Source organism: Nansenia antarctica (assembly GCF_963989245.1).
Source record: "Nansenia antarctica genome assembly, chromosome: 6".
NCBI classification, from domain to species: Eukaryota; Metazoa; Chordata; class Actinopteri; order Argentiniformes; family Microstomatidae; genus Nansenia; species Nansenia antarctica.
Genome location: NC_137676.1, coordinates 54,690,898 through 54,713,397, shown reverse-complemented (window position 1 = coordinate 54,713,397; position 22,500 = coordinate 54,690,898). Strand labels below are relative to the sequence as shown.

Sequence of the window (22,500 nt, the reverse complement as noted above, 5' to 3'; positions counted from 1 at the left end):
TCTCGGTAACCTTTTTGTACTAATGGATTCCTCCGTTAAGCGAGAGTACGAGATTTAAAGTCCTATCGACATCAAAAATGACAACACTAATTACCGCCTTGATGGAGTGCTCTGCTAATACTATAATACTACAACCAGCGCAGTCGGCCAGCATGTCAATGGGACTCCCCCCCCCCCTAGCAGACGATAGAGGTGGAATGTACGTACTGTAGGCTTTGTGGTAAGACAACTACAGCTCCCAGCATGCTTAATAACTAGGACTCACTCATCACGATGCTTCATGTGAACGGGGTCGACCAGAGGGGAGGAATACCTGGTGTCTGCGTCATCGTAGGGCGGTAGGTCTGTTTCTATCCGAATGCGACCTCCCCTAAGCCCGGTTCACCATGCATCTGAATACAGCAGGGAGTCAAAAGGAGCCTTGGTGAGTACTCCTGTGAAGGTCGCTAATTGCCCGATTGGAATCTAGCCGCTTGGCAGGTCAGGAGCGAACCCCGACCCTGTCCAGCCAGAGGGAGGATCGGTCTACCTTGGAGTCTTGGTTCCTCTCAAGGTTTCTTTCCTGGCTGTGGCCAATGTTTTTTTGGGGGGGGGGTTTGCTTGCTTTTTGGATGTCTATGGTTGGGTGTTAGTTTATATTGTTTGTGTTGTTTATTGTTTGTGTTGTTTACTATTGCAGCACAATGGCGGAAGACGAATACATCTGATTGGTTGGTCGGTTGCAAAGGATGCCTTTAGAGGAAAAGCTCCTCCAGCTGTCTTAGAGGAACACCCAACGTCACAAAGTGGCTCTCGGGAAAAAACCAACAGAAGCCGTCTCCCGTCTCACTACCTATCATGTAGTTGTCTAACTGGCCCGGGGACTACAGCTGGAAATTAGCCATGTAGGCTAAAGCTGCTCCATTTACTGTTGTTACAGTTAATTAATGGGGACTGTCCACGACATCATAAACTAATAAACTAAACTCGAAAGGAGCTCAACCAATCACAGAAGTCTGTGATTCAGCAGGGGATCGAGGAGGAAAAGAGGACAGTCTGCTTGTTGATTTATTAACCCCCTCCCCACCTCCCCCCCGCCTCTTACCTCCACTCCTATTCGCTTTTTAAAATCCTCGACCAATTTAGGTAAACAGAAACCCCCGCAAGCGGCGACCCCGTACATCATCAGGACGCCCGGGACCGCCGTCAGCCAAGGGTCCGGATGAGCCTGGGGCGGACCCCCCCCCCCCCTACGACCCCCCTCCCCGCCGACGACTCTACCTCTACCTCTACCTATCATTACCCACCACCGTACGCTAGGCTACAAGGGCGATGGAAAAAACCTCTCTGAGGACCCTGCAGAAACACACAGACGCTGCTTAGAACCAGGTGGAGGAAGGGGAGGCGGTTACCGGATCAAAAATAAATAAATAGAGAAAAAAAAAACAGAACAAATGACAAAAGAAAGAAAAAAGAAAAAGGTAAAACAGTGCTGGGTTGTAAACAGACGAGACGCATTATAAAAGCGGGCCGTAAGTCAGGGAGTCGTTTAGCGTTTTAGCGTTTAGCGAGGGGCCATCTGCTTCCGAGTCTATCTCCCGCGGACGCCCACGCAACAGCAGGTGCGGTTAGGAGGGAGGGAGGGAGGGGGCACCGCCAAGGACCGCCGGGACTGCGCCATTACCCATAAACCACCGCTGCTCCCCTCGGGTGGAAACAACATGGAGGTCAACCAGCGGAGAAGAACATGGTCACGTCTACGCTCGAGGGCCAGTGGAGACCGGTGTGTGTGTGTGTGTGTGTGTGTGTGTGTGTCTGGAAGGAGGGGTTAGTGATTAATATCTTGTTGTTGTTGTTGTTGTTGAAGGAAAAACACCATTATTCCGCCTCCACCTCCACCTCCTCCTCCCTCCTCTGCCCCCACAGACCTCCACCTCCACCTCCACCTCCTCCTCCCTCCTCTGCCCCCCCAGACCACCCTGCGTTCCACTCACATGTGACACGTCGCGTCGACGTCGTTTCAGGCTCTGATAGAGAGCGCCGGCTGTTTTCCCCCTCTCCTCCTCCTCTTATCCTCTCTCTTCTCACTGTTTAACCTTCCGGATGGGCTGGTGTGTGAGCTGAGAGCCCAGCGAGTGAAGGGGATATCGCCCGGTGGCGGTGGCGGGGGGTTTATGTCGAAGGAACTTAAGACACCACCGCTTACGCTATCTGTCTCCGGGGGGTAAACACTCCCCAACGACCGGGCGCAGGGCCAGAGGGGTGAGGAGGAGAGATTCTTGACATTGGGGAGATGGCAGGGCCGGTGTGTGGGTGGTGGTGGGAGCCTTGGAGGGAGGAGGGGGGAGTGGCTAGGAGGAAGAGGAAGGAACTCTGCTGTTGGCTCGTAAGTCAAGTGTGAGGATCCGTGGGGCCTACGGGCTGTCAGGAGATCCCTGCTCCCTGCTGTGGTTGGCAGAGAGCCTTGATATCTCCACCCCCCCCCCACCACCACCCCCCCCCCCCCCCCCCCCCCTCCTCTGTGATGCCACAGAGCTCTGACAGGCCCCATCGTCTCAGGTGTTATCTACACGGATCAGAATGTAAACACGGACCTGGGGCCTCACAGGGGGGCTCTTGTTCGGGGCTCTCTTGTTTGGACTCGGAAGGTTCCGGTAGACAAACTCTCCCACGGACCGCCGTCACACTGGAAGACATGCTGGCTCAAAGACTAAATAATGTGGATGGGAGGAGGTGTGTGTGGGTGCGTGCTGTGTGGGTGCGTGTTGTGTGTGTGTGTGTGTGTGTGTGTGTGTGTGTGGGTGTGTGGGTGCGTGTGTGTGTGTGTGGATGTGTGTGTGTGTGTGTGTGTGTGTGTGGGTGCATGCTGTGTGGGTGCGTGCTGTGTGCGTGGGTGTGTGGGTGTGTGTGTGGGTGTGTGTGTGTGTGTGGGTGTGGGTGTGTGTGTGTGTGTGTGTGTGGGTGTGTGTGTGTGGGTGTGTGTGTGTGTGTGTGTGTGGGTGTGTGTGTGCGTGGGTGTGTGTGTGTGTGGGTGTGTGTGTGGTGTGTGTATGGGCTGAATCTGGATATAAATTGTGTGTTTGGATGAGGGGAATGTGTGAATGTCTTGTCTTCTGTCTTGTAAGTACGCTGGTATCTGAATCTCTCTCTGAATATAATGATCCAAGTGAATATGGATGTGTGAATACAGATGCAGGGATATGTATCGCTACATATTCATCGTTCACAACCATTGACCGAGACAGCGGGCGAGATGTTCAGCAATGAATAACTTAATACTCCACAGCCCGACATTATTCACGCTCGTAACGTGATCAAATCACTGTCAAAATCAAGGGGCGTACTCACTATGTCGAAAAACTTGTAGAACACACCGTAGAAAAGTCTGGAGTTGACTTCTCCGCTTATTTTGAAGCGTCTGAAAATACTTTTTAAGACCTTTAAACGTTTGTTCACACCCAATTATCCCCGAAAGAGCGGCGAACAAGTGAGTTCTTGTCCAGCCTTGACGCGGAGCTGTAAAAACAAAGGTCAGACAGACCTGAAGCAAGCGTAGACCAACTGACACACCCTGTCAATCACATACACCCTGTCAATCAATCACCACATACACCCTGTCAATCACATACACCCTGTCAATCACATACAATAGATGTCAATGCTTTTGATACTATATCGCACTCCACCCTCCTTAACCGTTTACTTTAGCCTCCATTGGTATATCTGACACCCCCCTACACTGGTTCCATTCTTATCTCTCTGGCCGCACTCAGTTTATACAGTTAAAATCATTCACATCCCATCTGTCCCCCCTCTCCTCTGGTGTTCCCCAGGGCTATGTCCTTGGCCCTATCCTCTTCATCATCTACCTCCTCCCACTTGGTCTGATTTTCCGTAAATACAACATCCATTTCCACTGTTATGCGAACGACACCCAGCTCTACGTTTCCTCCAAACCCACTTCCAACCTCCCTCCCTCCTCCCTCTGTGCCTGTCTACATTAACTCAAATCCTGGTTCACTTCAAATTTCCTCAAACTAAACAGTAATAAAACAGAGGTAATTCTCATTGGCTCCAAATCCACACTCACCAAGCACCCCAGTTTCACCCTCAACATAGACAACTCCTTGGTTTCCCCCTCCCCCCGGGTTAAGAGTCTGGGTGTCGTCCTCGACAGCACCCTCACATTCCCCTCCCACGTCAACAACACCATCAACAACACCATCCGGTCTGCTTACTTCCATTTTCGTAATATCAACCGCCTCCGCCCTTCACTCACTCCCAACAGCGCCGCAATCCTGGTCCACTCCCTCGTCACTTCCCGCATAGATTACTGTAACTCCCTTCTCTTTGGTCTCCCCCACAAACTGCTCCACAAGCTACCCTGTCAATCACCTACACCCTGTCAATCACCTACACCCTGTCAATCAATCACACACACCCTGTCCTACACACATCCTGTCCTACACACACCCTGCCCTACACACACCCTGCCCTACACTAGGGCTGCACGATTTGGGGGAAAAATCGAATTGCGATTATTTGGACAGATATCGCGATTGCGATTAATTTGCGATTATTATTTTTTTAAAGTTTTTGGAGTTTTTGTAAAGTGTGGCCATATCTCCGGCTAGGAAGGTCGTATCAACGTGCAGTTTGTTTGTACGTCTTCAGGGGACTTAGAGGCTCCCTCCTCTAGCACCCCCACAGCCCGAGCTACGAGTGAAAGAACTAAACTTACATTGGGTTGCTTTAAAGTTGGGTTGCTTTAAAATCAAGCTTCAGATTAAAACATGTGATGGAGCATTACTAACCTGACTCAGGTGGTTTGTTTCACACAACCATCTAGGAAAGCTTAATTGGAAGCTGTTTGGAAAAGGGCAGGTACTTTCAAAAAATACTTGGCAGGTGATTGGATGAATCTATCTATCACCTATTTTCAGAGAGCATTACCACATGATACCATCAAACTATTAACTGCTCTAATTGTAATGCAAGGATGCGAACTTAAAATATATGAATTGGGACAACATATTTATTTATGTTTTTTTTAAACAGCAACACCATTTTGTTTCTCTCAACAAGTGTCTTTTTTTTTTGACGTTCATTGACGTTGAATCCGACGCGCTGTATGACGTATCCCATACGGGTAGTGGTGTTTCTCAACCCTCTCCTCGGGGCGCCCCAGCCGCTCCACATATTTGATCTGTTCCACCACCAGCACACCTGATTCAACTAATCAAGTCCAAAGCAATCAAATCAAAACCCTTTGGACTTGATTAGTTAAATCAGGTGTGCTGGTGGTGGAACAGATCAAATATGTGGAGCGGCTGAGGCGCCCCGAGGAGAGGGTTGAGAAACACATAGTGAGTTGGACTTGTGATCGGAAGGTTGTGAGTTCAAATCCCGCCTGAAACCACACCACTACTAGTGTGCCCTTGAGTAAGGCACTTAGCCCTCAGTTACTCCAGGGGGAATGTCCCTGTAATTCGTAATTGTAAATCGCTTTGGATTAAAAAAGCGTCTGCTAAATGGCAAAAAAAAAAAAAAAAAAAATCGTCGGCAAATCGCAGGCTTTGCGATTAGCTAATCGCGTCATTTCAAATCGCGATTTCGATTTAAAATCGATTAATCGTGCAGCCCTACCCTACACACACCCTGCCTCACACACACCCTGCCTCACACACACCCTGTCCTACACACACCCTGTCTCACACACACCCTGTCCTACACACACCCTGCCTCACACACACCCTGTCCTACACACACCCTGCCACACACACCCTGCCTCACACACACCCTGTCCTCACACACCCTGCCCTACACACACCCTGCCTCACACACACCCTGCCTCACACACACCCTGCCCTACACACACCCTGTCCTACACACACCCTGCCTCACACACACCCTGCCTCACATACCCAACACTGAAGAATTCAACCGTGGCTGAGGTTGGATTCCATTGGATTTGGCCGCACTTGTGTGAAGCAGTTAACTAAGTTTCCACCCTCAAAGAAAAGAAAAAGAAAAAAAATGGCAGATTACTCATAACAATACGGAACGGTATGCATGTAATCCACCGTCGACTGTAAACGCATCGAGGTACGGTCTCGGCATAGCCCTTAATCCGGCATCAAACGGATGTATCGAATGGATGTATCATGTGGATGTGCACAAGTGTTTTTGAAAGACCCAGCAGCCAATCAAGAGAAGCTAGCATCGAATTCGATATTCCTGGGTGATTGAGTGAACACACGGTCTCCGTGGGCAACAGGTGTGCTTGTTAGCTCACGAAGGACACCGCTAAAACCCACTGAAATACAAGTTCAACATTTAACATGATACGAAACTAAACGATACTCCGTTATACACAGCATTCCTACGACACCCAGGCAGGTGTACGCTGTTCCCTATCGTTGTCGGTCTGGTTCGGGACAGATAAAGACTTGTAGGAGAGCGCTGCGCGGTTATAAAGACACCTTCGACATCGCCCTGCGTCTTATGAGTCTGGCGGACGGCCCCGACGTTTCTCTTTAAGGGACGTTGGCAGGGCTCACTTATTGCCTTGGCACGAGCGCCAGGCAATTTCCCCCAAAAAACCTCGTCTCTCCACACATTTGTGAGTCGGAACGGCCTGTTGGCAGGGGGAGGCGTGTTCCGCGGGAGCGAGGGAAAGAAAGTCACTCGCGGCAGTACGGACTCCGTCAGGGGGAAACCTACGGACCGGAAGGATGACGGAAATTAACTTGGCGACGTTTTTCGAAAGGGGGTTCTGTTGACGATAATCAATCGTCGCCGGAAAGGGGAAGAAGGGAGTCCCTCGGGTTTGTTCTCACAGTCCGATCGCTCTGGAAGTCGTCACGTGTTTTTTCTAACCAGGATCAGAGCAGATTCCCTGACTGCTCCAGTACTCTGAGGCAGACCATAATGGGCCTAGTTAAAGGGGAACATTGCAGAAGGGGAACATAGCAGTGGGACGCCGACGATGGGCTGCCCACACAACCCACAACCCCCCCTTTAACTGCACTTGGTGGGCTAGGGGACGTGAGAACGGTTGAGGCCTGCAGCGTAGAGAGACTGATGTGCTGGTAATGGCTGTGGTTTTGTAAAAAGGGAAAAGCACGGTCGCGTCGGTCTTGAGAAGCACCACATCCGCGAATCCGTGTTTGGATAAACAAACAAAGGAAGGCAAAGAGAGAGACGGTCGTTTAAACTCTGGAAAGCTTCAACTGTTGACAACTTTGCGTAAGCTTAAGTCAGAGGAACTTAATCAACGGAGGCGGATGAGAAAGTGGTGACAAGTAAAACAAGGGCAAATACACGTGGAAAAAAAAAGACTTTTCACCAGGTATCTTTCAACAGCTTTGGAATGTCTGTCGATGTCTGTCAAAACATGACACTATTTCACTTAAGCCGACGGCACCCGCTAAGTATCGACAGAAAAATGCAGAAAAACAAGTCATTACCAAGTTGTTGGTGATAAAACTATATTTTGGGTAGCATTTATAGGTGTTCCGAGGTAATGTCTCTCTCCAAATTATTTTGATTACACTTTCACAATTGATTCCAAACAGCGTACGAACGGATCGGAAAGAATAAAAAAGGCAAAAAAAACAGACAGACTCGAGCCCAGCCCATCTATGCCCTCCCCAAACCTGGGAAAAACTTCCACCGCAAAAACCCCTGTCATCTTTCCTACAGTAACTCTTTTGTTTCAGCCATTCATCTTTCTTTCTCCCTCTCTCCCTCTCTCCATCCATCTCTCTCCCCTTTCTCCCTCTCCCCCGCCTGAGCCTGTCAAAGTCAGTGAGTAAGTGGCACGACTCTGTGGTCTTCATAGAGACCGGGTGCCCCCCCCCCCACCCTCCGCCCACCCCCGCCCACCCCCACCCCCACCGCCCCCCTGAGCTAACCCCAGGATCAGGGATGTTTGGCTGGGCTCCAAGGCCCTGTCCCTCCCCTCTCCTCTTGGTTCTCCAGTTGAAAAGGGCACGGCTGGCAGAGCTGGAGCTACTCTGCTGGGGAAGATAAAGGGATTGTCCTGCTGCTCGGCGGCCATTAAGCCGGGCCATCAAGAGAAGACGTTCTGGCCCAAAGTCAGGGCAAAGAAAGCCAGAGGGGGAGCTTAGTGGAGGGGGAAAAAACCCTCCCTCCATCTCTCCTCCTGTCTTTCTCTGAAGTAAGAAAGTCTAAAGAGAGGGAGCTCAGGGAGACAGACACTCAAGACCATTTTATTTCCCTGTTCTGGTCTTACCTACTGGACCCCTCTTTTTCTTTCTCCCTTTCCCCCCCCCTCTCTCTCTCTCTCTCTCTCTCTCTCTCTCTCTCTCTCTCTCTCTCTCTCTCTCTCTCTCTCTCTCTCTCTCTCTCTCTCTCTCTCTCTCTCTCTCTCTCTCTCTCTCTCTCTCTCTCTCTCTCTCTCTCTCTCTCTCTCTCTCTCTCTCTCTCTCTCTCTCTCTCTCTCTCTCTCTCTCTCTCTCTCTCTCTCTCTCTCTCTCTCTCTCTCTCTCTCTCTCTCTCTCTCTCTCTCTCTCTCTCTCTCTCCACCCTTCCCTCCCCTCTCCTGCGAAATCATTAGCCCCTTTGCCACTATCTGCAACAAGCACATTTTTAAGCCGCGGAACGACCCACTTTGTCTGAGTATAACGAGCGTTTTAGTTTTTTTCGCGTCGCATTTTGGCAAATGTCTGGGGGAGCGGGGCTCGCCTGGGCATTGTTTTTGGGGGCCTAAGGAGAATAAGGGAGGGGAGGGCGGACGTCGGATCGGTCACAAATGTTACATTTGCCCTTTTCGATAATTAGACCTGGATTTAGACGAATCATTACCCCCGTCGACGGCGTGTCGCCAGCATACTAAACAGCTCCGAGTCGACGCGGGCTGCTCTTGGGAGTCTGACTGGAGCTTCCAGAGAGTGAGAGAGTTCGCCAACTTCCTTCCGAGCGCTTCCAATCGGAACGACGACGACAGCCAACAGGTTCTCCCGCTCATTTAGGATTAGGGTGGGAGCGGATACGAGACACCACGGACGGAACGTTAACGGCATTCCGATAACATGAGGTCAGATACGAATGAAACGTTACTCTCAGCCTCGACAGAGAGATAAAAAATAAAAAATAAAAAAAAATACCGGTACGCTTCCTGAAGGAGGCTACGGAACTCAGGAACTGTTGGGATTCCGAAAGCTGGAGCTGGTGTGGCCAAATCACCTTTCACGCCCCGGCGTTGTTATGGAGACGAAGGCCCCCCGGCAGCCAAATTGACATCTGTTTGTTTTCGGATCCACTAAAGCTCCATGAAGAGACGGACCTGTCTCCCTCGCTGCCCAGACCAAACCAGCTGACAATCAATTACTTGCGCACACACACACACACACACACGCACGCACGCACACACACACACACACACACACACACACACACACACACACCGCATACACACACACACACACGCACGCACACAAACACACACACACACACACACACACGCACACACACACCACGCACGCACACACGCACACACCCACACACCCCTATGCCAGGGTGAGACAGCAGTGCGAGGGGGGGGGGAGGAAGGTGGTGCAAACTCATCAAACGAATAAATAAATAAAGCTGTGACTTCCACACACACACCTTTTGTTCCGGAACCACCTCTGAGGCGGTGAGGGTACCAGAGAGGCCGCCGACCACAAAACCCCGTCTCCGAACAACCAGGGACTGTAAAAATACCCCCCCCCCCCCTGCAATCCGACACCTCAGTCATCACCTGGCAACATTGTTCTGGTCTGCGCCGTTCACAATAACAGCCCTGTGTGACTCTCCTTCTTATGAACGGGAGGAATTTCAACGATGGCGGCTCGGGGACAGAGGGGGGGTGAGAGAAAATGAAGGGGGGATGCAGATGGCGGGGTGGAGGTGGGGGGGGGGGGGTGGGAACAGCACCGCTGAGAAGGTGAGAGCGAGCGCAGCATCGAGAGAGAGAGAGAGCGAAAGAGAGAGAGAGAAGCGTGGGAGGGGGGGTCAGGGGGGGGTAAAAATACATGGTGAGACTCGCATCAGAGCGCCGTGTGTGGCGGCGGAAAGACGCTCTCCGCCCACACCTACCCGGCGGGAGAGACACCTCGGTGTCAGCGCCACACAGACGGATAAACGTCTGCTTCTCCCCTCTCGCACTCTTGCATTCACACACACACTCTCTCTCCCTCACACACACACACACACTCCCCTACTTTGCATAGCAATTTACCATAATGACTTTTTAAAAGTGAATTTCCATAATGACTTTCCGTAATGACTTTCAAAACTATTTTCCCAGAACTCCCTTTCTAAAAGAGAAAACCTCATCCGCACGAACAAGACCCGAAATGTTTCCCGCAGAACACAATAATACAGGCTGTCATACAGGCACGCACGCACACACGCATGCACACACACACACAAGAAACCTCACAGATGGAACAATCACTATTACACTCTGCAAGAAGTGAATTCTCACCACCTCAAACAGAGAAGACACACACATACACACTCACACACACACACACACACACACACACTAAATATATATATATATATAGTATATATAACAGTCTTTGGGTTCACATTAGCTACCTACATTAATAGACATGCAAGAACTGAATTTGCGTCATCTCAAACAGAGGAAAGAAACAGCTCAAACACGGTAACACTCCTTTGGTTGACGTCAGTTTCCTGTGTCACCAGAAGCACAGCCAAGCTGGTGTTGTGATCCCACAGAACCACAGAACCAGCTCTACCCCAGAACAGCTCTACCACAGAACCAGGTCTACCACAGAACCAGCTCTACCACAGAACCAGCTCTACCACAGAACCAGCTCTACCACAGAACCAGCTCTACCCCAGAACCAGCTCTACCCCAGAACCAGCTCTACCACAGAACCAGCTCTACCCCAGAACCAGCTCTACCACAGAACCAGCTCTACCACAGAACCAGCTCTACCACAGAACCAGCTCTACCACAGAACCAGCTCTACCACAGAACCAGCTCTACCACAGAACCAGCTCTACCCCAGAACCAGCTCTACCCCAGAACCAGCTCTACCACAGAACCAGCTCTACCACAGAACCAGCTCTACCCCAGAACCAGGTCTACCACAGAACCAGCTCTACCACAGAACCAGCTCTACCACAGAACCAGCTCTACCCCAGAACCAGCTCTACCACAGAACCAGCTCTACCACAGAACCAGCTCTACCACAGAACCAGCTCTACCCCAGAACCAGCTCTACCCCAGAACCAGCTCTACCACAGAACCAGCTCTACCCCAGAACCAGCTCTACCCCAGAACCAGGTCTACCACAGAACCAGCTCTACCACAGAACCAGCTCTACCACAGAACCAGCTCTACCACAGAACCAGCTCTACCCCAGAACCAGCTCTACCACAGAACCAGCTCTACCCCAGAACCAGCTCTACCACAGAACCAGCTCTACCCCAGAACCAGCTCTACCACAGAACCAGCTCTACCCCAGAACCAGCTCTACCACAGAACCAGCTCTACCACAGAACCAGCTCTACCCCAGAACCAGCTCTACCACAGAACCAGCTCTACCACAGAACCAGCTCTACCACAGAACCAGCTCTACCACAGAACCAGCTCTACCACAGAACCAGCTCTACCACAGAACCAGCTCTACCACAGAACCAGCTCTACCCCAGAACCAGCTCTACCACAGAACCAGCTCTACCCCAGAACCAGCTCTACCACAGAACCAGCTCTACCACAGAACCCGGTCTACTGCCAGCAGGCTCGAGGTGGGCCCTTTGTGGAACGTTGCGTGATACGGGAATGTGACCGCAGATCGCTCAGCACATTCCCCGCGGCGTTTATTTCCATCGTCCATCTCACATGTGACGCGGCACAGTTGCATACCACCGCCGATATAGCTCTACGCTAGAAATACCCCTGGTCTAAACGCAGCTCATTAAAGACACAGTCGAATATGTGGGCTATTCTCCAGAGCATCCCTACTGGTGTTCCTACAGGGAAGGGTTAAAGACTTGTGGGCGGGAGGGAGGGGGAGGGGGGGGGGGGCGTCAATTATTAGCCCATATGACACAAGTCTCTGTGTCCATGACGACCACCGCCCAACGGAAGGCGACGACTTATCACGTCCCGTGTCCTATAGAACAGAAAATCTATAAATCTATAAAAGAAAAATCTCCCGGGTGCCACTTTTTAGCATCAAAATCCCCACCTTCTGATTGGTGGACGGCGTAGCTATGTCCTGTATGTAAGTGGCCAGTGCACAATGCTGTTACTTTCTAGTCCTGTGGCTCCAGGGTACTGAGGGAGATTGAAAATCCATACCGGGGGGGGATTGTGTCTTGATAGAACGCTGCTCAAAGGCACGTGAAACCTGGACGGGGGGTTTAAGTATTCCCCCAGAAAGCTTCTTGGCAAATAGCTCTGAACAGGGACTATTTTTATTCGCAAGAGAACATGTTGGATTTGATTGTAGCCTTGAATACATTAAAGGTGCTCATCTACCTTTCTCTCCAGACACGGCGGTGTCTAAATTGCCGGGGCACAGAGGAGTCGGGGAAGGGAAAATTGCACAGTGGAGAGAGAGTGGGAACGAACGCCAGGAAATAAAATGATTGACTCTCCCTCTCCACAAAAAACCTTTTCGAAAAACTGGCACGAAGCTCGAGTGCCAAAGTGAATGCCAATGAATCGCTGGGGCGCTCATGCGGCGAGCACAAACTAGCCTTTAACCTCCTGTACCTCAGAAAGAACTCAGAGTCTCTTTAACAGTGGGTGTCCAGACTACGAGATTACCCAGAATCAGCCAATCAAGGGGGAGTCTGAGGCCGGGAATTTACCGGGGAAAAGGTCAGAGACCGGCCGAGGGGGGCGAGCCAGGGAAGAAGAGGAGAGAGAGACGTTACAGACGGCCGGACCGGTTCTACGGCGCTGTGTTCTGAGACCCTGTGGGTTAGGACAGGGGCTGTGGGAGAAAAGGGGAACGACATTGAATGAGAGACAGGGTTAGCTGTGAGATGGGTGGTTTAGATCTGACACGGGCTTAGAGAGAGAGAGACAGAGAGAGACACAGAGAGACAGAGAGAGAGAGAGAGAGACAGCGACAGAGAGAGAGAGAGACAGCGACAGAGAGAGAGAGAGAGACAGAGAGAGAGAGAGAAAGAGAGAAAGAGACACAGAGAGACAGAGAGAGAGAGAGACAGAGAGAGAGAGAGAGAGAGAGAGATAGAGAGTAAGAGAGACAGACAGAGAAACAGAGAGAGAGACAGAGAGAGACAGACAGAGAGAGACAGAGAGAGAGATAGACAGAGAGATAGAGAGTAAGAGAGAGACAGACAGAGACAGACAGAGAGAGACAGAGAGAGAGAGAGAGAGAGATAGAGAGGAAGAGAGAGACAGACAGAGAGAGAGACAGAGAGAGAGATAGAGAGGAAGAGAGAGACAGACAGAGAAACAGAGAGAGAGAAAGAGAGAGAGAGACAGAGAGAGAGAGAGAAAGAGAGACAGACAGAGAGACAGAGAGACAGAGAAAGAGAGACAGAGAGAGAGAGAGAAAGAGAGACAGAGAGAGACAGAAGGAACTGAGAGTCACAGTGACATTCGATAGTTGAAAAAAAACTACAGATGAAAGATTATTTTTGAGGCCATCTTACAATATGCCTGTAACTTGTAATGCCTGATTTGAAAGAAGAAAAGGAAATTTAAACCAGAGGAAAAGAATAATAGACAGAGAAAGAAAGAAAGAAAGAAAGAAAGCAACCTCTCTCTCCCTCTCTCTCTCTCCTCAGTCAAGGTCTTGGAGACTCTGTTCAATCACTGTCGATGGAGCAAATGACCTATAGCACAATGAGAACTGTGAATCGGAGGATCAATGGCTGTGAAAGTATATATATATATTACACTGAACACAAATAGAAATGCCACACGCTCTCTCAAAACTTACGACATCCGTGGCATTGTGCTGTGTGATAAAACTGCACATTTTAAAGTGGCCTTTTATTGCGACCAGCCTAAGGCACATCTGTGCAGTAATCAAGCTGTCTAATCAGCATCTGGATATGCCACACCTGTCAGGTGGATGGATTATCTCGGCAAAGGAGACGTGCTCACTAACACAGATTTCAACTAATTTGTGAACACAATTTGAGAGGAACAGGCCTTTTGTGTACATAGAAAAAGTCGTAGGTCTTTTCATTTCAAACACGTCGAAAAAACCTGGAGCAAAAACAAAGGCGTTGCGTTTCTGTTTGAGTTCAGTGGATCTATCTGAAGGCTATCATAACAGAGAAAACACCAAGAGAGGGAGTTGAACCTCAGCGGCTTAGAGAGAAGAAGGTCAGAAAGACTCACGGTGAGACTTGACAGCTCTGAGAGAGAGGTGGAGGGGGGAGAGAGAGAGGGAGAGAGAGAGAGAGGGAGAGAGAGAGGTGGAGGGGGGAGAGAGAGAGAGAGAGGTGGAGGGGGGAGAGAGAAGAAAGAGAGAGAAGGTCAGCACAGTCTCCCTCTGAGTGACCTTATTTACTGTGGTGATTCCCTGTGGGTAACTGGCAAAAACAGATCCTTTGGCAGATAGATTTCTGGCAGGGGGGGTTCGCCATCTCACTGCAAATGGGGTCGTTCGGTCGGCTTGTGAAAAGCTGGCAGGTGCAGGACTCAATGACTGGTTGCGACTGCAGGCTGGACATTCCAACCGCACTGCAAAAAGTAAATCCAAGGGAGATGGAATATCTTAAATCAAGGCAATAATATGCTTGTTTTTTCTGTCTGCACTAGGTTGAACATATTTCTTTGACTTGTTTTCTCTTCTTGGCAAGTGACTTTGATTTTCCTGTCGGCAGACAAGTGTGCTTATTTTAAGGAATAATATGGTCCGCCATTTTCGTGTTTTGTTTTTCGTGTTTTTCAGAGCTTTTTGCAGTGTGTGCAGATTCTAGTGGGGAAACCAAACAGTAGACACACACACATTTCATTTGTATTCTGAACGTGTAAGAAGAAGGAAACACGGTTATTAATTATGAGTCTCGCAAAATCCAAAATTAAACAGTGGAACCTAAACTGCAGAAAGCTTGGAAAGAGCTTCAGGCATCCCCCAGGGCCTCCACACACACACACACACGCACGCACCCACCAAAACCAAGCCTGAGTGCAAGTTCCCAAAGTGAGCGAGCGATAATCGACACACAACACGGATGAATATTCATGACATCTTCCGGAGAGAGAGAGTGAGAGAGAGAGACAGAGAGAGAGAGAGACAGAGAGAGAGAGAGAGAGAGAGAGAGAGAGAGACAGAGAGAGAGAGAGAGAGAGAGAGAGAGAGAGAGAGAGAGAGAGAGAGACAGAGACAGAGAGAGACAGAGAGAGAGACAGAGAGAGAGATACAGAGAGAGAGAGAGAGAGAGAGAGAGAGAGAGAGAGAGAGAGAGAGAGAGAGAGAGAGAGAGACAGAGAGAGATAGGCGGCCATGAGGAAACCCGTGGTTTTCAGCACCTGAAACGCTTCTCTGCGAAACGCTGAGATCTGGCTCCGTTCCCTCTGGGGGGAAACCGGGGACTGGGTTTGAACTGCGATCGCAGAGAAATGAAGTGCCAATTATCCTTCTAATTGGGATTAACAAACCTCGAAGCCCTGTTGTGTTACGCCAGTTATTGAGATCTTTTTAAATCTAAAAGAATCATTCAGATTAATTAACGGAACAGTTGGGAGTCCATTGAGCAGTGTTTCCTCCCCGCTGAGATGCTGGAAACCCCCCCAGGGGTAATGGGATGTTGTGTGTGTGTGTGTGGTGTGTGTGTGTGTGTGTGTGTGTGTGTGTGTGTGTGTGTGTGTGTGTGTGTGTGTGTGTGTGTGTGTGTGTGTGTGTGGTGTGTGTGTGTGTGTGTGTGTGTGTGTGTGTGTGTGTGTGTGTGTGTGTGTGTGTGTGTGTGTGTGTGTGTGTGTGTGTGTGTGTGTGTGCGTGCGTGTGTGTGTGTGTGTGTGTGTGCGTGTGTGTGAAAGAGAGTGTCGAGCTCCACAATTCAACCGCTAAAACACTATGGGCCCTATTATGCACTTCATCAATAAGACGAGGCGGTAGATCTAAACTTAAGACGTGGAGGCGTGGTCAAGGCCACTTTGCTATTATGCGTGCTGCAGTGGGCGCCTAAAAGCCGGCGCTAAGCAAAGAAATTAGTCATGGGTGTGTTTTGGGCGTCTTCTCAATCAACCCAATCAGCGTGCCAGGTGCCATTCCCTTTAAGAACCGGCTGCGTTGAGTCATTAGCGCTATGCTATTATGGAAGTCCTGAGAAGGAGGTCAGCGCGCTTCTCTGCCTCTCCCTTCTGAAATAAAGCATTTATACTGTGACCGTAATTGACGTCTTGCCGTGGAGCCACGTGCGTGTTCATGTGTGCCCATATGCATGCGCAAACCGCGGAGGCGCGCTCGTGTTTCAAAACGTGCATAAAGTCTAAACTTAAGAACTTTTCAAACCACTTCTTAGCGATAGGAGCAAAGTCAGATCGCATAATAGCAGGGGCGCCTAGTGCACTTCATTAACATATGAACACTCCCACAATGAGCAATATATGCACGGGAGTTTTACGTCTTATGTGTGGGCGCCTATCGACACCTGCATAATAGCAGTAGCGCGTATGAAGCGCATAATAAGGGTGGCGGTAGGTCTTAACCTGGCGGTGCGTCTTAATTAACACTTAAGACGGCAAGTTAAGAAGTGCATAATAGGGCCCTATTTCTCCAGCCAACCTGCTTCACTCCTTCATTTCCCCTCCATCCATCCTTTCCTTCCCCCTGTTCCCAGCTATCGGCCCCCCGTCAAGGACTCCAGACACCTCTTTCTTTCCTTCAGTTCCGCCACAACAACTCCCTCAAAATGTCATGTCATTCCCCCCCCCACACACACACACGTCATGTCATTCACCCTTAAACAGCCTCCCCCCAGCCTCTCTCCAGCATTCTAATCAGCCAGGGGGATGACCACCTGATGTCTCCCTGTTGACCTTTGACCCTGCTGGAGATGGGTGCCCTCTGGGTGAACACCTTTAGACAGGTATCTGAGACGGTTGTCTCCCTCCTCTCCCTCTTCTCCCTCCTCTCCCCCTTTTCTCTCTCGCCCTTTTGCCTTGCCACTTATCTCCAGTACTTCCCTCTCACACGCACACGCACGCACACACACACACACACACACACACACACACACACACACACACACACACACACATACATACATACATACAGTACATACAGTACATACATACATACATACATACATACATGCACGGACACGCACACGCACACACACACACACACACACACACACACACACACACACACATACACATACACATACACACACACACACACACACACAGGGGAGTCATTCCACACTCCCAACAACATACACACACACAGACTCACACACACACATACATACATGCACTGACATGCACACGCACGTGCACACGCACACGCTCTCACACACACACACACACAGGGGAGTCATTCCACATTCCCAACAACATACACACACACAGACTCACACACACACACACACACACACACACACACACACAGGGGAGTCATTCCACATTCCCAACAACACACACACACACACACACATACACACACACACACACACACACACACACACACACACACACACACACAGGGGAGTCATTCCACATTCCCAACAACACACACACACACACACACACACACACAGGAGTCATTCCACATTCTCCTCACACTTTCCCCCCAGGCCGTCAGACAGACAAACAGACTGACAGACTGACAGACAGATCATGCTATATCAATATCAATATCTAACAGAAAAACAAACTGATAAAATAAACAACGTCCGTCCGTGGTATTTAATCTAAATGAATGGCACAATGCAAACGTGTGCGGGGAAAAAAAACAACTCTTGACAGATCTATATATTGATGTGCGGCGGATTGTTGAAGGTCATTAATATTCATATATACGCCGTCACGACTCAGAAATCCAATGCATTCTAAAACCGGACTTCAATCAACGTACGAAAAAACACACATCATCAACTGTCAGACCATCTGCCGAGGGAGAATTCCCTCAAGTAAATAGCGCGGATGTTTATATCTGACTCCAATCTCGGCTCCCAAGTCTGTCAGAACCCGTATATGATTAGAACAGAGACAGAGAATCCCGTTCCAGACAGTAATGTTCATAACAACGTCTCCCAAGGGGTGGGTTTGATAGCGTATAGCTTCTCTGGTGTATATTATATTATCATATATCATTTTTTTACGCGTCTCACAGATGAGAAAATGCATGCATCTCATTGACGCCTCCCGCTTCCGTGAATCTGTGTGGATTCGAGCTATAAAAAAATATTTAAAAAGAACACATTTGGATCGGTTTGGAGTTGAGCACGGGGGCTCTTAGCGGTGCGGTACACTGATCCGTTCCCCCGGTCTAACGTGCCAGAGTGTATACTTTGGGGGGGGGGAGGGTGGAAAAAAACAGGAGGTAAGTGGTAAAAGCTCTCTAAAAGAGATGTGATATGACAAGAGGTTGTGTGTCACCAGGGGCAACCAGGTTAGCAGACCCGTCCCAGATGGGGGAGTGCTTATGGGTGATGAAGCACAGTCAGCATGTCGGATGTGAGGAGCAGAAGCGTGGGTGAGGAGGAGGAGGCTGGCTACTGGGCTCTGGACCCACACACACACGCACACACACACACGCACACAAACACACACACAGATACACACACACAAACACACAAAGACACACACATGCATGTGCACACAAACACACCGACAGATACACACAAACACACACACACACACGCACGCACACACAAACACACACACATACACACACAAACACACACACACACACACACACACACGTGCACACACACAAACACACACGGACACACACGGACGCACACAGATGCACGCACACACACACCCCTGGACACAGACACACACACACACACACACACACACGCTGGCGCTCGGATGACAGGGAGGATGTTGTTCTATGTGGGGGTGGCCGGAGAGAGAGAGAGAGAGAGAGAGAGAGAGAGAGAGAGAGAGAGAGGGGGAGAGAGAGAGAGAGAGAGAGAGAGAGAGAGAGAGAGAGAGAGAGACTCTGGAGGTGTGTGATTTCTGCTGAGGTGGTTCAGCAGGACCAGAACAAACACATGTTTTCATGTTGTTAAAGGCCCACGTTGTGTCATAACCCCCGCTGCCGCTCTCCCACTCCTGTACGATCACACAGCAAATGTCAAACCTCTAGGTATCCATATGTACATGTAATATCCATATAGAAATGTAATATCCATACATAAAACAAACACTCCAACCAGCCATGGAATGCTACCATGTTTTGCACCCAGAATCTTCCACTTCGAACTCCCCCCCCCCCCCCCTCCTCTCCTCGTACCACAACAAGCCTGGAGCCACTGGAGAAAACGTGACAGGCATGACATGGGGGACCTCCCTGCTCACCCCCCCCCCTCCTCCCACCCCATCACAGCTTGTTAAGGTAAGCTCCAGAGACATGGAGGCTGGACGGCCTGTCCTATACAACAGCCTTTCTGTGGTTAGTTCCCCTTAGTGTCTGCAGACTGTCCCTCCCTGCTATGATCAGTGCACTGCAGTAGTGGTGAGTCCCCCCCCCCGCCCACCCACCCCACCCTCCCCTCCTCCACCCAGGGGGGGAAGAAGCTAAACAAACAGGCAGCCTGCCTGGGCAGAGCACTCCTCTGTTCCTCCACGCAGACACACACACACACACACCTCTCTGACCCTCTGCCGCATAGCCTGTTCACAGGGGAGACGGGCGGTGGAGTGGGGGGGCGTGTGTGTGTCTGTTTGTTTCTTTGTTTGTTCGTTGCTGTCTGTGAGAGAGTTGCTGGTGTGTGTGTGTGTGTGTGTGTGTGTATGCGTGTGAGAGAGTGCTGGTGTGGGTGTGTGTGCTTGCGTGTGTGTGCTTGCGTGCGTGTATTTAAGTGTGTGTGTGTGTGTGTTTAAGTGTGTGTGTATCTATCTGCATGTGTGTGTGAGAGTGCTTGCGTGTGTGTGTTTAAGTGTGTGTGTGTGTGTGTGTGAGAGTGTGAGTGTGTGTGTGTGTATCTGAATGTGTGTGAGAGAGTGCCAGTGCTGGTGTGTGTGCTTGCGTGCGTGTGTTTAAATGTGTGTGCGTGTGTGTGTGCGTGTGTTTAAATGTGTGTGCGTGCGTGTGTTTAAATGTGTGTGCGTGCGTGTGTTTAAATGTGTGTGGTGTGCGTGTGTTTAAATGTGTGTGCGTGCGTGTGTTTAAATGTGTGTGCGTGCGTGTGTTTAAATGTGTGTGCGTGCGTGTGTTTAAATGTGTGTGGTGTGCGTGTGTTTAAATGTGTGTGCGTGCGTGTGTTTAAATGTGTGTGGTGTGCGTGTGTTTAAATGTGTGAGTGAGTGTGTTTAAATGTGTGTGGTGTGTGTGTGATTAAATATGTGAGTGAGTGTCTGTGTGTGTGTGTGTGTGTTTAGATGTGTGTGTGTGTGTGTGTGTGTGTGTGTGTGTGTGTGTGTGTGTGTGTGTGTGTGTGTGTGGAGGTGCAGACAGATGGAAAGGCCCACTCACGGAGGTGCGGGGACAAATTGGATAGCTCTCGTCTCCACTCCTGCTAATTACTGTGTGTGTGTGTGTGTGTGTGTGTGTGTGTGTGTATTACTCTGCTGCTGGAAAAGGCTGCTCTATCACCCGCTGCTGCTGCCTGCCTAGTCAGCCCTCCGCGGAGCGCTTCATCACAGAGAGCACCGACACTTGTTCCCGCCTAAATATAGACCCCCCTCCCACATGACTCACCCACTCACCACCTTGTTAGAAGAAGAAGAAGACAAAGAACAATGTTTTAGTTGCCACGCAAGCAACTTATAGTCGGCGCCCCCTGGTAGCGATTAGGGGGTTAAGTGCCTTGCTCGAGGCCATGCGCAGCTCTCTCCTGAGGTCGGGGATCGAACCATAGCTAGCCGGGGCCTATGTAACCTCTAGGCTACCCCCCCCCCCCCCACCCCCTAGACTGGAACTCTGGTTAGCTGTGGTTGAGTAGGAGGTTTCGGAGAGAGAGGGAGGCTTGGCGGGTAAACAAAACAGGTAAAAGGGGCAGAGAGAACCGCGGTCGAACGCGATTTGGAGAACATTCCGGGTGAACAGTGTTGTGTCCTTGACACTGCGTTATCCTGTGGAACTCATTCGGAAGGTTCCGGAGACCAAAGCGGAACGCTGGAAGCCGTCCCGTACACACACCCACTAGCTGGGACCGCAAGCCCACAGCGGAGGCCGTTGGATGGCTTAAGCAGGGTAAAGAACAGAACAGACCACACACTCCACACACACACACACACACACACACACACACACACACACCACAACCCTCCCACAACGCTCTCGTTTTTCAACATTCTAAACTTCTAAAACTTCCGACATTCTAAAGTACAAAGTCGATATCCTCATACCGACTGTTTTCCGTACGAGAATTATCGACTTCGTACTTTTCGAACGAGATCACTGCCCTTTCAGGAAGTAAATAAAGAAATCATCTTAAATCCAGTGTTATTAGCCGATAACATCCTGACAGCTCATCTCAGAGGTGTTGGTAGTGAGACATATCTCCCCTCCTTTTCTTGCTGGATATAACTTCATGGTTATGAAGACAGAATGGTGTGATCAGATTCTCTGGGAGGGCGATGATGCGATAGGCTCTCATCTCCACGTCTGCACTGCTATTACGCTGCTAATGTACAACAGCTGCCTCCCCTCACACACGCGAGGATGAGCTGTGAGCACCGCGCACACACGCGCACACACACACACACACACACGCACGCACACACACAAACACACACACACACACACACACACACGCGCACACACAGACACACGCACACACAGACACAGAGACACACTCAGACACAGGGCAGAGACACAGACACAGAAAGAGAGAGACACACACACACACAGAGACACACAGACACGCAGACACACACACACAGACACGCACACAGACACAGAGACACACTCAGACACAGACAGAGACACAGACACAGAAAGAGAGAGACACACACACAGACACACAAACGCAGACACGCACACAGACACAGCCGACACAGACACACCTACACACACACACACGCACGTACCCACATGTGTGTGTGTGTGTGTGTGTGTGTGTGTAAAGTAATAGAACTCCTTCCAAGGTGGTACTAATACCCCTAACTGACCTATCATCCTAAGATACACACACACACGGTGGTCTCTTTCAATAATAATGAACACAAGAAGTCGTCGCCTTTTAAGGAGAGACAGGGGACAGAGAATAATTTTTTCGCTTGATTTCCGACACCTGGAACCACAATCAACACCGTCTCCACCGCCTGTCAGTACGGCTGCCACAGCAACACGGCAGGCTCACCGGCTGTCTGTGTGTGTGTGTGTGTGTTGTACATGTGTGTTTATGTGTGTATATATGTGT

At 50.1% G+C, this 22,500-nt stretch overlaps 1 protein-coding gene across 1 annotated transcript in view; it reads right to left on the bottom strand.

The window, feature by feature from the left end:
• Positions 1 to 22,500, bottom strand: part of gstcd (glutathione S-transferase, C-terminal domain containing) — an 82,513-nt gene that overhangs the window by 27,026 nt on the left and 32,987 nt on the right. The gene's annotated exons all lie outside the window — the stretch shown is intronic.